A 14,996-nucleotide genomic window follows, 5' to 3' on the forward strand; every position below is an offset into this window, starting at 1 on the left:
GTAATTTGTTACCAGAGTTACGGCCGTCACTAAACTCAAGTCGGGCGGTAATGACACAACCACGGGCGAGAGCAACGCTACTAGAACACGCAGCATTTCTGTGTTTTCCCCACATCCATTATGCACACAAATTCAAAATCCAACTTTTTTGCAAAGGTTGGCCGGGTTACTCATGGGGGTCAGGTGCCATTCTGGCCGGCAGACGCTGAAGTTTCAATCTGCGTTTTGCAAGGGTGATGTGAGAAACAGCTGGTGAATTTAGGAAGTTATTACTGGTAGGAACGAAGTGGACCAGACACCAATAGATTATATCGTCCGTCCGTTTGTCCGTTTGTCTGTCCATCCGTCCGTCCGTCCGTCCGTGTAGCAACATTGCCCCCTACTGCAAACACTTGGCATGACCCTACAAAAACCTTTACACTCAGTGACGCTTTCCTGGCTAAACAAGTGTAACATTTCCTTATAATTCCCTCAGATAGCTTTTATTTAAAACATTTAAATTCATGAGGCTTTCCTGGCTAAACAAGTGTAACATTCCCTTATAATTCCCTGAGATAGCTTTTAATAAAACTTTGAAATTAAATAATTTAAACTGTGAAATTAAATTTTAAAAAAACTCACAGCGCCCTAAAGCCTACAGCTAGGCCTAAAGCCTAGAACTAGGCCTCACAGTCTCCCTTCGTATCGTACCCCCGCGTGTGTGAAAGGGAGTTAATGTTTAACAATGTTACATTCCCTGATGTTTTAAAATATAAACATTAAAATTTAAAGCTTTTACATAAATAATAAAAACATTTAAACTAAACATTAACTCACAGCGACCTAAAGCCTACAGCAAGGCCTAAAGCCTAGAACTAGGCCTCAAAGTCTCCCTTCGTATCGTCCGATTAGGTGTAGCAACATCGCCCCCTACTGCAAACACTTGCCAGGACCCTACAAAAACCTTTCGACTCAGTGGGCCTTTCCTGGCTAAACAAGTGTAATAATACATTATGTTTATATTCTTTGGTTATTCGTTCCTACCAGCCCACCCCGCAGGGTCCTGTTAATCTTTCCCAATTTATTTTAGCAACTGGCAAAATTTCCATCACTGCCAGAGGGGCTGCTAAGAGAGATGAATGCTGCTCCGTTGCTTGCTCAGATACTTTCACTCTGAGTTTAATTAAACATTTCAGGTAATTCTTTAAATTTTCTTACAGTATGTGATATTTACGTGCGTTACGTTGTTAGCCTACCGAGTTCTAGGTAAAGGTGAAGCCCTGCAAGCAATTACCGTACTTGTGGAAGGGCCTCCCTTATAGAGATTGGCCTACCTTTCCACGCTGGCTAGACATATTGAAAGAGCCGAGAGTACCCGCACTTTACCCCCACCACACATGACCTGCTGATCAACTATCTGTGGTGTACTCATTTGTTCTGCTCGGTGGACAGATGCGGGGGGGATTTAAGAGACTCGTCCTATCATTTCAATTGCCGTGCCAGGAGATCGAATAGAACCTCTATTCTGGGTCCAGCACACTAGCGAGCCACTACACCACTCTGGCAACACCCCCTGCATTGTAAGTGACGATTATAATTAGAATGATAAAACATATATATTGCATTAGACTGGGCCTAGCAAACCCGAAAGGTGCAATAATCTGAGCTATATAGCTTTTTTTCAGAAGCGACCTGGCCACAAATGATAGCTCAACCAAGTGGCGTATCGTATATAAATGCATCGCAGCCAAACACTCTCAATGCAGGTTGATTATAAATGGGGAGCGAAAAACTGGAGGACCTGGAGAAAAACCCACGAGACCACGGGGAGAGACACACGTAAACTTTTTCTATCTACGTGACTTTACCGAAAGAACCATAGAATATGAATTCCTGCAGTCACGAAAGTTTGAAGTCAAAATTTAAATGTACCGCAGGCTTCAGGGTCGAGATCGAACTCACAACCTCCTATATACCAGGTGTGGTAGTTAACATTTCGCCACCCTGTGGGGCCAATAAAACGGATGGATTCATGCAGATGTAGTCACACGGGTGGGGGGCAGTGGTGCAGTTGTTCGCTCACCGCATGATAAACCAGGCCACCTGTGTTCAATTCCAGGCCATAGCTAGCATCAGTGGCAAGTGATATCTGAATGAGTCCTGGGGTCTCACCAACACGCACTGGACAGCGTGGTGAAGTATGTTCACGCAACCCCCGTAACTGAGGAGGTGTGGAGAGGGCTCCGTCCAGCAGTGGATTGACATAGGACTGTGTATTGAATCACATAGGTGGGATATTTCGAATCTGACAGCACAGATGGAATAATCCATATGGAGGGACAGTGTGGAAAAAGAGAGAAGGTGCGTGGGTGGAGATAATGAGGGGATAGAGACAGTGCGTGGCCAGGTGGTCACGAGGGATAATCACAGAAGGAAACCATGGGGGGTGTTCGGGATTGCCGTGCGTTGCCAGGTGGTCACGTGGGATAATTGCAGGGGGAAACCATAGGAGGGATATTCGGGATTGGCTGAGACAGTTCGGGGAAAGAAGGCGTGGCCAGGGGCGGTACGAGGCCACGCCGGGGGGAATATAAGGCGAAGGCTGATAGAGCTCGAGGTTGCCCTGGGATCGGGATGGACTGTCTCTACGCCGCCGCTGTCTCCGTGTCGTCGCTGTCTCCATGCGGTCGTTGCTTGGTTGCTGTCCTAGACCAAGTATCTGTTGTTTTCCTAACTCAAGCATTCGTCGTTATCCGAGCTCAAGTATCTGTTGTTATTCTAGCCCAAGTACTGTATGCTAATCATAGCTAAGTACTGTAGGATATGAGAGTACGTTATCTGCGCGACGCGCCCTAATAAATAAAGAAGAAAGACAGAAGTTGTCCGAGTCATTACACATGTATAAGAACACAGGTGGGGTTAATCCAGATGTATGGTCACCTCACCATAGCAATCTGGGTTCAACCCTTGCGTTGCGCGTTGCTCACCTGATCAAAGTTCCAGACGCGTGAAATAATCTGGTCGCGCGTACCATAGTTGATCCTGCCGATGTCGTTGGGTTATGTACTCCACCCTCTCCGCCTCGCTCTCTTTGTTAACCGCGTCCTTTGCGCGACCAGACGTGAGCACGGCCATGGAAAGTAAGTAGGTGGCAAGCCCAGAATAGTCATAAGGCAGCAGTCCAGCTCGTCGATAGGAATAGATTGCCATATTGTTCACCTTCAACAGACATAAAATGACGTCGCAACACAGTTTATGCGAGAGCCGGGGGCTTATGGGACCCCGGGGTCACGCCATAAGGTTCAAATGGCCAGTGGGCTCGTCTATTCTTAGGGCTGGTGTGCCGGTCTACGTAGGGAAATTGCAAATTTGATCAGTTACGAGTACTCTACAATTTGTTGCACAGCCCATTTAAATAAATACAAAATTCCCATAGCGAGAATTTGTCGACGCCTCTATATAAGTGTAGTGGTGATACGCGCTGGGTGTATATGTCGTGTGCCAGCGCGTATGTACGGGTGTGTGTGTGGTGACGCGCGCTGACGGGGAGGAGCAGGCGTCAGTGCGCGGGTGGGGGTAGTGCTGCTGATTGGCTGTGTGCCGGTGACGCGCCCAGAGGGAGTGATCGGGTAGCAGCGCGGTGTGATTGGTCGGAGAGTGGAAACACGCGCTGAGCGGAACCGGATCGTGGGGATAGCGCGTGGGGATTGGGTAACGGAGGAGCGGTGCCGACGTTGAGGTCCGCATCCGCTCCGTCTCCCGGGAAGAAGGGGTATATAAGGTGATGCACAGAGGAGCAAGGGGCAGAAGTGGAACCATCTAAGAATGAAGACGAAGGTGTAGAGATAGAGCCCGGAGAGGAGAGTAATGGAGAGTAGAAGAGAGTAAGGTATAGTGTGTAGCCAGCGAGAGAGAAAGGTCTACACGAGCTGAGTAAGGTATAGTGTGTAGCCAGCGAGATAGAACGGTCTACACGAGCTGAGTAATGTATAGTGTGTAGCCAGCGAGATAGAACGGTCTACACGAGCTGAGTAATGTGTAGTGTGTAGCCAGCGAGATAGAACGGTCTACACGAGCTGAGTAATGTGTAGTGTGTAGCCAGCGAGAGAGAACGGTCTGCACGAGCCGAGTATGCATACGGTGTAGCCAGCGAGAGAGAACGGTCTGCACGAGCCGAGTATGCATACGGTGTAGCCAGCGAGAGAGAACGGTCTGCACGAGCCGAGTATGCATACGGTGTAGCCAGCGAGAGAGAACGGTCTGCACGAGCCGAGTATGCATACGGTGTAGCCAGCGAGAGAGAGGCAAAGTCTACACGAGGCGAGAGAGGAGAGTGTAGCAGAGGCGCAGAGTCTACACGAGGCGAGAGAGGAGTGTAGCCGAGGCGCGGAGTCTACACGAGGCACAGAGAGCCGGCAGCACAGAATCCTGAGTCAAGAGAAGTGCGGTGTGAAGAAGAGAGGCCACGCGTTGTATTGTTACAAGTCAAGATTTAATAAAAGAAGTGTGTTCCCGTCAAGGAGTTTCCTGCCGTCATTTTCCAATACTTCATAAGGAACGGAACCGTAAGACTTTTCCACAAATCTGGCTGTCGCCTGATGAAGCTAGTTGTAATTACTGGCGAAACGTCGTACGCAGATTGTAAATGTGGCTTGGCTCTCCAGCACACGGGTGTGCTGTATTAGTGACGAATTGGCATGTTCTGTTTACGTGACAACCCTTACTAGTTGGCTATGTCGGGTGGTGGTGGGTTTTAACGACGCATATTTACGCGATCTAACCCAAACACCTCTTATGGATGATATTGATTGCGAAAGCCTACGTGTTAAACGGAAATAGATATCGCTGAACTACTTCTGTTATCCCTTTTAAGTGACCTCTGGTCCGCAGAGTAGTGGGGCAGCCCCCCCGCCTCGCTATGGACGGAAATAATGATAGAACGGCAGTCAACCCAATATTTGTATTCTCAAAGGTTGAATTTGGCCAAATGGAGTGCAGAAGCAATAACAAGCGGCTACCTGAGTCAAACCCAGGGACTCTGCGGTTAAGTGCCAACTCTGTGCTCTGACCTCCGAGTCACCCCGCCACTCTTATTTGTGAGTTTATCAACAAGACAAGAGAACAGCGTGTGCTCGCACAGACGACACGGATGGTGCTTGAAGTGAATTAAATACATTACCCAGCTGGGCAACACAACAGAGCCAGCCTGAGCATGAATGTGAAATTAATTCACATATACAGTCATAAATACACACTGAGACACACACGGCATTCATAGACTGCATGCATATAAACAGCATCACCCGCCTCCCTCCTCTATAACCCAATATTAACACACGTGTGTGCGTCACTCTCTCCGAGCTGTCCGGTGGCCAGGGAATGACAGGACAACAGTGGTTTATTGATTCCATCTGTGCGGAGTTAGAGGTGTGTGTGGGGATTATCATTTTTTTTTCTCCAGCCTCTCTGGCTCCCTCCCAGATGAATATTAAACTATAAAAGAATCAAATATTTAAAACATCGGCTGGAAACTCATTTTGTATTATAAGCGTACCGTTAGGCGCTTACTCTTTACTGCGTTCAGACTTGTCAACAACTCCATCGTTCAAGACTAAACTGTGCAAAATAATAAGGCCTGCATTGATTCAACAAATTACATTTACATTTTAAGAAAATAAAAAAAACAAGCCACAAAATGGTAAATAACTCAAATGTAAGAATTGCAGCTGGACAAGTTCCCGAATGTTGTAAAACTTTTGGTGGAAAATTTCAAGGTGGACTATAAAACTCTGAACGAAATGGCTAACGTCAAGCTTAACTGTAGATGTATGAGAGCTGAAGATGAATAATATTAATAATAAATCACTTTCATAAAGTGATTTACGAGACACTCGGAAGCGCTGAAACTGGATAACTGAACAAAGTGAAAACGTGTTCAGTCACCCTATATTTTGTGACATTTCAAAATGTGTAACACTGCTGTTCTGCTGTGATCTTACTAAATAAACTCCAAAATATATTGTTTTGTCGTGAAGACACATAATTACTCTAAACTTATGGAAACTTTATACTCATCTTATTTAACACAAAACGATTACAGCTCTTTGTCAATCCACTGCTGGATGAAGGCCTCTCCAGGCTGTTAGTCCTCGGGGTTGTTTGACCATACTTTAACACCTGATACTGGTAGGAACCACCTGGTTCCACCAGCCCACAGGGGATTAAAACTCAACGTTTAACCTACTCACGCCGGCTTGTGCCCGCCCTCACAGTCGGCCATAGTTGCGGAATACACCACGCCGCCATTGACCCTGGCCATTGACCGAGCAATCCAACGTTACTACCAGTTCCCTCCGCAGGAATGTGTTTAGTGTAGGTTGGTGGGGAGGGGACCCAGGACCTGTTCAGATATCACTCATCTTAGCCATGTCCAGACACCGAACTCGGGTAACCAGGTTTGGAGCTCAGTGTGCCACCGCTCCTATATCATTAATTGCCCCCATTATATTGTATAACTCCCTGTAAAAAAAAACTGACACCCGATCTGCTTATAAAGGGAGCTGCAGTGACGCTTTTATGAAGTCTGAAATGATTTAGTCCTGTATTATGTTGTACTGTTGTGAGCTATTGAGCAGACTGCATTGGTGGTGATGCCCAAACACAAATAACAAATACAAATCAACACACTGGTGCTATGAATAAGGTGCCCTGCCAGAAACGTCACCTATTATACGTGGTTCCTTTTAAGGTCACATTATAAGTGACGAATGTGTTGAGTGTGTGTGTTGGTGCTTGTTCGCCACTGGCAATGAACCCAGTGACACCAAATACACCCCGCGTTATTGCTAGATTTGATTATTTTTAATCGGTGGGTAAACAGCGACCTCTAGTAGAAGACTATGGCACTAAAAGCCTCAGCCTTGCATACTCGGGCATTTTACAAGCAACATTAATTATTTAGTATTCTTAATTGTCACCATACATGATTTGAATCGTGTCCGTAAGAATTTACGAATTGTAATTTACAAAACGCACGTGCTAATTATATAGAGAGGTATATATATTTAAAATCACGGTTCCTGAGCACAGTTGGCCAAAAGGCCCAAAACGCCAAGCAGCGAGCAACAAACACCGCAACTGAAGTTGCAATATTACATTAGTTAATACAACGATATGAGTTCATACAATTAAATTAGTTAATGGAAAACATGATTTGTTAATGGCTAATGACGTGAAAAATCGAGACAGAAAAACACGTAAAAAAGCAAGATAATACAAACGAGACGGTCGAGATGAGACCAAAAAAATTATCGATTGTTGAATGGAATCGTGGCTTTGACTTAACGACAATTTATCGCTTCGTCATGGCATGTAATGGTGGTGAAAGGTTAACGATCTCGCCTGGTATGGAGGAGGTTGTGGGTTCGATTCCGACCCTGACGCCTGCTCTATACACATTTATAAACATGCGTTTAAAGTATTTGGCTGATATAAATGTTCGCATTATAAGCTACTTCGTTGAGCTATCATTTGTGGCTAAGTCACTGCAGAAATAGAGCTATATAACTCACTAGGCCTTACCTAGTAAAATAAAAACTTTTTAGTTTTAGGTTATTCCCCGACTGGCTTTGACGTTGTCCTAATCAAGGGCAATTGTAAAATATAAATAAATAAATAAAAATCCACAACTTTATCAACAACTCCGTAACGTAAAAAAGAATATATAATCGCTAACATCAAATTTTATCTGAGATTAATAACCAACTAATTTACGTGGAATTATGAATAATTTGAAGTGTGTTGAGGTTTTTGGTCGTTTCAACATCAATAAAAAACGTGATCGCATATTGTAACCACAATAAACCAAACAGCAAACAAAGGTCAATTTTCCGAGCACACTTTATATGGCAGCGACTGAATTATGATGTAAGTGAATCTATATTTAGATTGTTGAGATCAAGAAGGGTGACTGAATTGGGTTTGGGAAGAAAACCGATTGAAGTGTTGTTGTCTATTTATCTTCCTCGAACACTTGACTAATCATGTCGGCACAGGCGAATGCATTCAGGATGATCTCGTAACAATAAATAAGGTATTTATTTAACAACTTCTGGAGTAATAACAAACACACAGCCTTACACAACAACCAACAACAACAACGACCGTCCCAACTCAACTGTGAAAAGTGCCACTGAACTCTACCCCACGCGCACGCACTAGTTTTCTACAAGTAGGGTGAAATTTGACAATAAATCCAGATCCCTAAAACTGTCAGTTTTATGATCACAATTTACAGGCCAGTTTACAAGGCTTATCGTGATATCATGTGTAACACAATGTAAGTGCCGCTTTCCCTTAATCTGAATCTACACTTGGAAGTTACCTCCAATAATAATGTTGCTTACAAAACAATGTTTTGCTCCATTTATTGTTACACAACTAAAAAAATAATTGACTCTTGACAACATTGTTTACAATGATTGCATTATTTTTGTTGTTGCACATGCAATTGGTTGTGTAACGCTTCTCCATAACGGTTTCCACAACATCAGCATTCAGAATCAGAATATATATTTGTACTGGAGAAATCCAATGAGCTACAAAGCTATTTTTCATACATGTCCAGCATTACATATCCGTTTCCACGGTAACGTCAGTCTCTGCACCTGCTTGACCCTGTGGTAGAACAATCTCTGATTTGGGGTGGGAGATGAGGAGAAATGGTCCGATATGTGACGATATGCTATCGGTGGCTGGGAATCAGGTGACAGGGAGGAGGGGAGGGAATGGGAGAGATAACTGTGGGGATAAGAGGGGGCATTGGAGGAGGGACGGTGAGAGGGGAGAGCAGTGTATGAAGGAGGGAGCTGTGTGTAACAGAGGTGCAGTCTTTCTTCTTTCGTATGGCTGCTGATGTAGATGCAGAGCAACAACTACAATTTCAAATTCAGGAGTTCAAGCCTGATAATTGTGTTCAGGTGTTTTATGTGTGATTTCCATAGCTTGGTATTGTGCAACTGAGTTGCAAAACACAAGCAGCAAAGTCGCTATGTTTCACATGCGACGTTCCACAAACGTTAGAAATGTTGACTTAAAAAACTTTAGTGACTGCAGGAATGAATATTGTATGGTTCTTTCGGTAAAGTCACGTAGATAGAAAAAATAATAACAATAAAATAATAAAAATGAAAATAAAGTGAATAAAAAATAATAAAAATATCACGTTTCGATCGCAACACAAGCGGTCGTCATCTCCTGTTCCTGATGACGACCGCTTGTGTTGCGATCGAAACGTCGTGATATTTTTATTATTTTGTATTCACTTTATTTGTATTATTTTATTTTTAAAAAATTTTCTATCTACGTGACTTTACCGAAAGAACCATAGAATATAAACGTTAGAAAGTTCAACAAAAATAACGCTGCACTCAATGACTTCAACTTGAAAATAATGTTTAACTCGTAGAGTTCGTATCCACCTCTTTGTGGGCCACTCACACCTCTTTTTTACTGGACAATCGACCTGTGCCGAGCCATCCAGGTGCGTCTCCAGAGGCACCAGATCGTTTTTCCACTGCAGAAACAACTGTATCTGAATATTATGTTGAACTTCTTTCGCACCATACATAGATACCACGCTAATTGGAGGTGCGGGAGAAGGACAACAAACTAAACAACAAAAAGCAGTGCGAAAATAAATGAGTTTTCACACGCAATAAACAAGTCGTGATGCACGTAGGTGACGCAATGATGCCGTGTGCTCACAGTTCACTGAATGACATCGCACGTAATGAACGTGTCATCGTCCCTACCCTGGCCCTGCTTGGCCCCTTGCACAATTGCAATCTCGTGTGAGGCCAGCGTATACCATGGTTTGGCTCGCCCTCGGTGGCGCTCACGGGAGCGCCACTTGAACCAAGGTGGCTGCCTCTTGTCCGTGAGTTCGTAGCGGCGGGGGGCGACTGGACGGCGTTTCAACGGTGTTTTGAAGCGGCGTACATGTCTGTCGGCTGGTTGGAGGCAGAGGCCCTACGCGCTCTACGGACGACGCTGGACGACGACTCCTTGGCGGCGTTCAAGGCCATCCCAGAGGCGGATCGGGAGACACTGCCTCGGGCATATGCACAGATGACCGCGATCTTCGACCCGCCGTCCAACGCCCGCAGGTTTTTTGCAGCGGATGCAGGGGGGGGGGGGGGTAGTCCGAGACGCCTCTCGCCTTCCGCAGCGTGCTGCTGGCCCTGGGTCAAGCAGCTTACCCTCACATGGATCGGGCGGTGCTCAACTACCTGGCGCTGAAGAGGTTGCTGGTCGCTTGCACAGGAGTTGAGCGTTGCCCTCTCCATCACGGAGGAGGATGACCTGGCATCCTTGAAGGTGGCCCAGTGTATACAGGTGTATCTTAGCCTGCAGCAGTGGCCCACGGTGGCTGCACCGAAGGAGATGGAGCGGGCCTGTGCTTCATTCGTCCGGGGCCCACGTGAGAGAGGAGTCAAGGGACTGCAGCCGGAGCAGGAATGGTGTTGGAGGGACTCTCTGCCGGCCTGGGGGTCCGCGACCACCTGCTTTAAATATGGCCAGCAGGGCCACATCGCCAGGGGGTTGCCGGAACAGCGCCGGATCATCCGCATCACCTTCTACGGCTTTTGCCCAGCCGGCATCCGCTTCCCCGGCCTCACAGGCAAGTCGCGACACATCAGACACTCGGCCGCAATTGTCATCTCACGCATCTCGGTTGCGGCGCAAGTCCAATCCACACGTCACCATCCCTCATCTCGTTGCGGCACGCGGGCAGTGGTCTCTGGCGTCGAATGGGTGGCTGTGTTGCGTAAACCAATGGAGTGAATTGGCGCACCATGTTGTAACAGCCGCGGTGGGTTCGTCGTTGCGTAGTTGGGTTTATCCAGGGTTATGGTCGACACGGGAGCTTCGGCTACCATCATTTCTGAAATTATTATAAATTCTCCCATAGACTCCCATCTTAAATTCTCCCATAGGCCCCATGCATGTTAAATTATCTCATAGACTCCCATGTTCAATTCTCCCACAGACTCGCATGTTAAATTCTCCCATAGACTCGTCAAATTATCCCATAGACTCCCGTGTTAAATTCTCCCATAGACTCCCGTGTTAATTCTCCCATATGCTCTCGTGTTAAATTATTCCATAGACTCCCGTGTTAAATTCTCCAATAGACTCCCGTATTAAATTCTCCAATAGACTCCCGTGTTAAATTCTCCCATATACTCTCGTGTTAAATTATCCCATAGACTCCCGTGTTAAATTCTCCAATAGACTCCCGTGTTAAATTCTCCAATAGACTCCCGTGTTAAATTCTCCAATAGACTCCCGTGTTAAATTATCCCATAGACTCCCGTGTTAATTTCTCCCATAGACTCCCGTGTTAAATTATCTCATAGACTCCCGTGTTAAATTATCCAATAGACTCCCGTGTTAATTTCTCCCATAGACTCCCGTGTTAAATTATCTCATAGACTCCCGTGTTAAATTATCCCATAGACTCCCGTGTTAAATTATCCCATAGACTCCCGTGTTAAATTATCCCATAGACTCCCGTGTTAAATTATCCCATAGACTCCCGTGTTAAATTATCCCATAGCCTCCCGTGTTAAATTCTCCCATAGACTCCCGTGTTAAATTATCCCATAGACTCCCGTGTTAAATTATCACATAGACTCCCGTGTTAAATTATCCCATAGCCTCCCGTGTTAAATTCTCCAATAGACTCCCGTGTTAAATTATCCCATAGACTCCCGTGTTAAATAATTCCATAGACTCCCGTGTTAAATTATCCAATAGACTCCCGTGTTAATTCTGAAATTGACTCCCGTGTTAAATTCTCCCATAGACTCCCGTGTTAAATCTCCCATAGACTCCCGTGTTAAATTATCCCATAGACTCCCGTGTTAAATTATCCCATAGCCTCCCGTGTTAAATTCTCCCATAGACTCCCGTGTTAAATTATCCCATAGACTCCCGTGTTAAATTATCCCATAGACTCCCGTGTTAAATTATCCCATAGCCTCCCGTGTTAAATTCTCCCATAGACTCCCGTGTTAAATTATCCCATAGACTCCCGTGTTAAATAATTCCATAGACTCCCGTGTTAAATTATCCAATAGACTTCCGTGTTAATTCTGAAATTGACTCCCGTGTTAAATTCTCCCATAGACTCCCGTGTTAAATCTCCCATTGATTCCCATGTTCAATTCTCCCATAAACTCCCATGTTCAATTATCCCATTGATTCCCATGTTCAATTCTCCCATAGACTACTGTTATATAAATTGTTTCTTTAAAAATAACAAAAAATAAATTAAAAGTATGTAATTTTATGAAATTATGCTAATTCATTAAATTATTCAATTATGCAAAATAGGGTTTTCTTTGTCTCGGGGTGTATTACTAATCGTGACAATACAATAAAAAATATGTAATTCATGAAATCATGCTATTTCATGAACTTATGCAAAAGTATGTAATGATGCTAATTAGGCTCGGCTTCGTTGTCTGAGGGTGTATTACCAATCGTGATAATTAAATGATTCTCGCTTTAACTTTACTGATTATGTTTTAATGTAATTATGTCAGGTCTCAGAATTCAGATCTCACCGCAGGATACAGTTATTATTAAGATTATTATGCATGAACTAAGGAAGGAACCACTCAGACTCTTCTGTGTTAAGCAACTTTAATATCTAAAACACTCGAATATGCGAACACACTTATGATTGGAATTGTTAACACAGTACTCCTGAAGATGTCCTACTCATTGACCCTCAATGGTTATGTTTGTTAAAACTCATCAGAGTAGCGCGACAATACGCGACGATAGGAAAAGTCCTTAACAATGACAATATTCATACGGAACCGTGCTAAAGAACATGTTCCCGAGGGCAAAAGTGGACGTCAATGAATTCATTGGTAAGATTATGCACTTAACTAAATGCCCTGAAACAATAGTGTGCGTGCGTGTGCCGGTTTGGCAAACAGATGCTTATCAATTGGTTAATGGGGCATCAATGAATTCGCGGGCAAATTTCTGTGATAAAAAAAAAAATCTCAAAACAATAGTATTCCTGTGAGTGTGTAGATTCGTAACATAGATGCTTATAAATATTTAGTGTGTCATCAATGAATTAATTGGTAAGGTTATGCAATTAACAACACGAATGACTAAAATACTTCTAAATGACCGTATTCATGTAACTCAAGGGACAGGACAATGCTTTTCACGATCAGCTAATAGTTAACGCACCACCTTGGGATGGCAACCCTTTTCGAAACACAAAGATAACTTTATGGAACAATTTATTAGTCCCGTTTTGCGCGTTGTGTGTGTGTGTTGTCTTCTTGCCAACTGTTGAGCTAGCGGCTTCCGAGATGCGGCGTTCCTTGTACTGAAAATACTTCGGGTCGGCGTGTGTGTGTCGAACACACGGCGCTCTCGCCTGCTGTTTGTCAGTCTCTCTATACCGCTGGGTGGTTGTTGAGTCGACAAGATGCTAACACTGTCGGTGGTGCCCGTGCTGGCAGGGATGATGGGTCCGGCTCCGTCTGCGTCGATGTGCGCGATGATCCCGTCGCCAGACACCGCTCGCAGCTCGTCCGCTGGTTGCCGCGCGTCACCCCCCTTGGCACCAGACACTGTTGGTCCTTGTAGACTGTGGAACGGCTTGGAGAGACAGCACCAGACGTCCCCCCCCTCTTCAAGAGAGTCATCTTCCAGTTGTCTGTACGACTCGTACTGCTCAGAGGACCTGCTACAAATCAAGGTATATCGTTCCGTGTCAGTCTCTGATCCGACCCTCAACTATCCTTCGCCTGTGGGTTAAAGGGGCACTCTCACGAATAGTGGTTGCACCAGTTTTCCCTCGAAGGCTTGACTTTGATCGGAGCACAATCAGAACGATTGTCACTCTATGATCGTAAGTGTTGGCTGTACACAGCGACCTTGCCACCAGGAATAGTAATGTTCCAGCACTCTTCTCCACGTTGTATTGTAATACTGCGAGTACTAGCCTTGGCTGGCAGCCTCGCTCAATGACGAAAAAAACCCTCTCTGTGATGCGTGGCTTCTGCCAATGCAAAGCTCCCTATCAATGTTCCAGTCATGAGGGCAATTCCCGGAGCCTGCCACTCGACACTCATGGTTGATTTCGAGGACCATCCCCGGAGCTTGCCGTTGCAAGACTGATTTGCGTGTTTTGGCTTAATAATTTTATCCGAAAATCTCCCACCTCGGCTCGTCTGCCAGGCGAGGTAGTTAAAATATATTTTGCTATATATTTGGAGTTTGCATGTCTCTCTCTCCGTGGGGGGGGAGGGGTGACATGGGGAACCAGGGGCGGGGCCCAGACATGCGCGGTGGATGCACGTGGGGGCGCTGTAGACCATGGGATAATACTATTTTATTAATTATATTATTAACATGAATACAACATAACAATACACATTTATATATTAATAGTATTATTAGTGTTATATTAGTATTGTTACACTGCAGGAGAATACGGTATAACATTCGTTGCTATGTTTTTGATTCTTGATGTTCAAACGTCGACATAAAGTTTGATAAACTCATTTGCTGTATCAATAATTATCGACATATTAAATCATTTTCAAAAATAAAACAAAAACCCGTCACGTTTGTTGCACGAAATAAACCACAGCCACTGATAAGCTGCACGTTTGATTATTGACAATATTAAATCACTTATACGTTTCATAATCGATGGCACATTAAATATAAATCGTGTCACCCATAGGAGGTGGCCTCATGGAGTTACTAACATGACGGAAATGCTGCTAATCAGGCGAGCAATCTATGATATATTTAAAGTAAGCCATAGATATTATTTTTTTACAGTAAAAGCAGGCCTTGAAAAGTAATGTTTGCTGTTGAAATGACATCGCTTGACTTCGTTGTCTGTCTTCACAGCAGGGATGCATGTGTGACTGGGTTTTATTTGTTGTTGTTATATAGCAGGTACAGCT

This window comes from Lampetra planeri, chromosome 42 (genome assembly GCF_965212315.1).
Source record: "Lampetra planeri chromosome 42, kcLamPlan1.2.h2, whole genome shotgun sequence".
Classification (NCBI taxonomy): domain Eukaryota; kingdom Metazoa; phylum Chordata; class Hyperoartia; order Petromyzontiformes; family Petromyzontidae; genus Lampetra; species Lampetra planeri.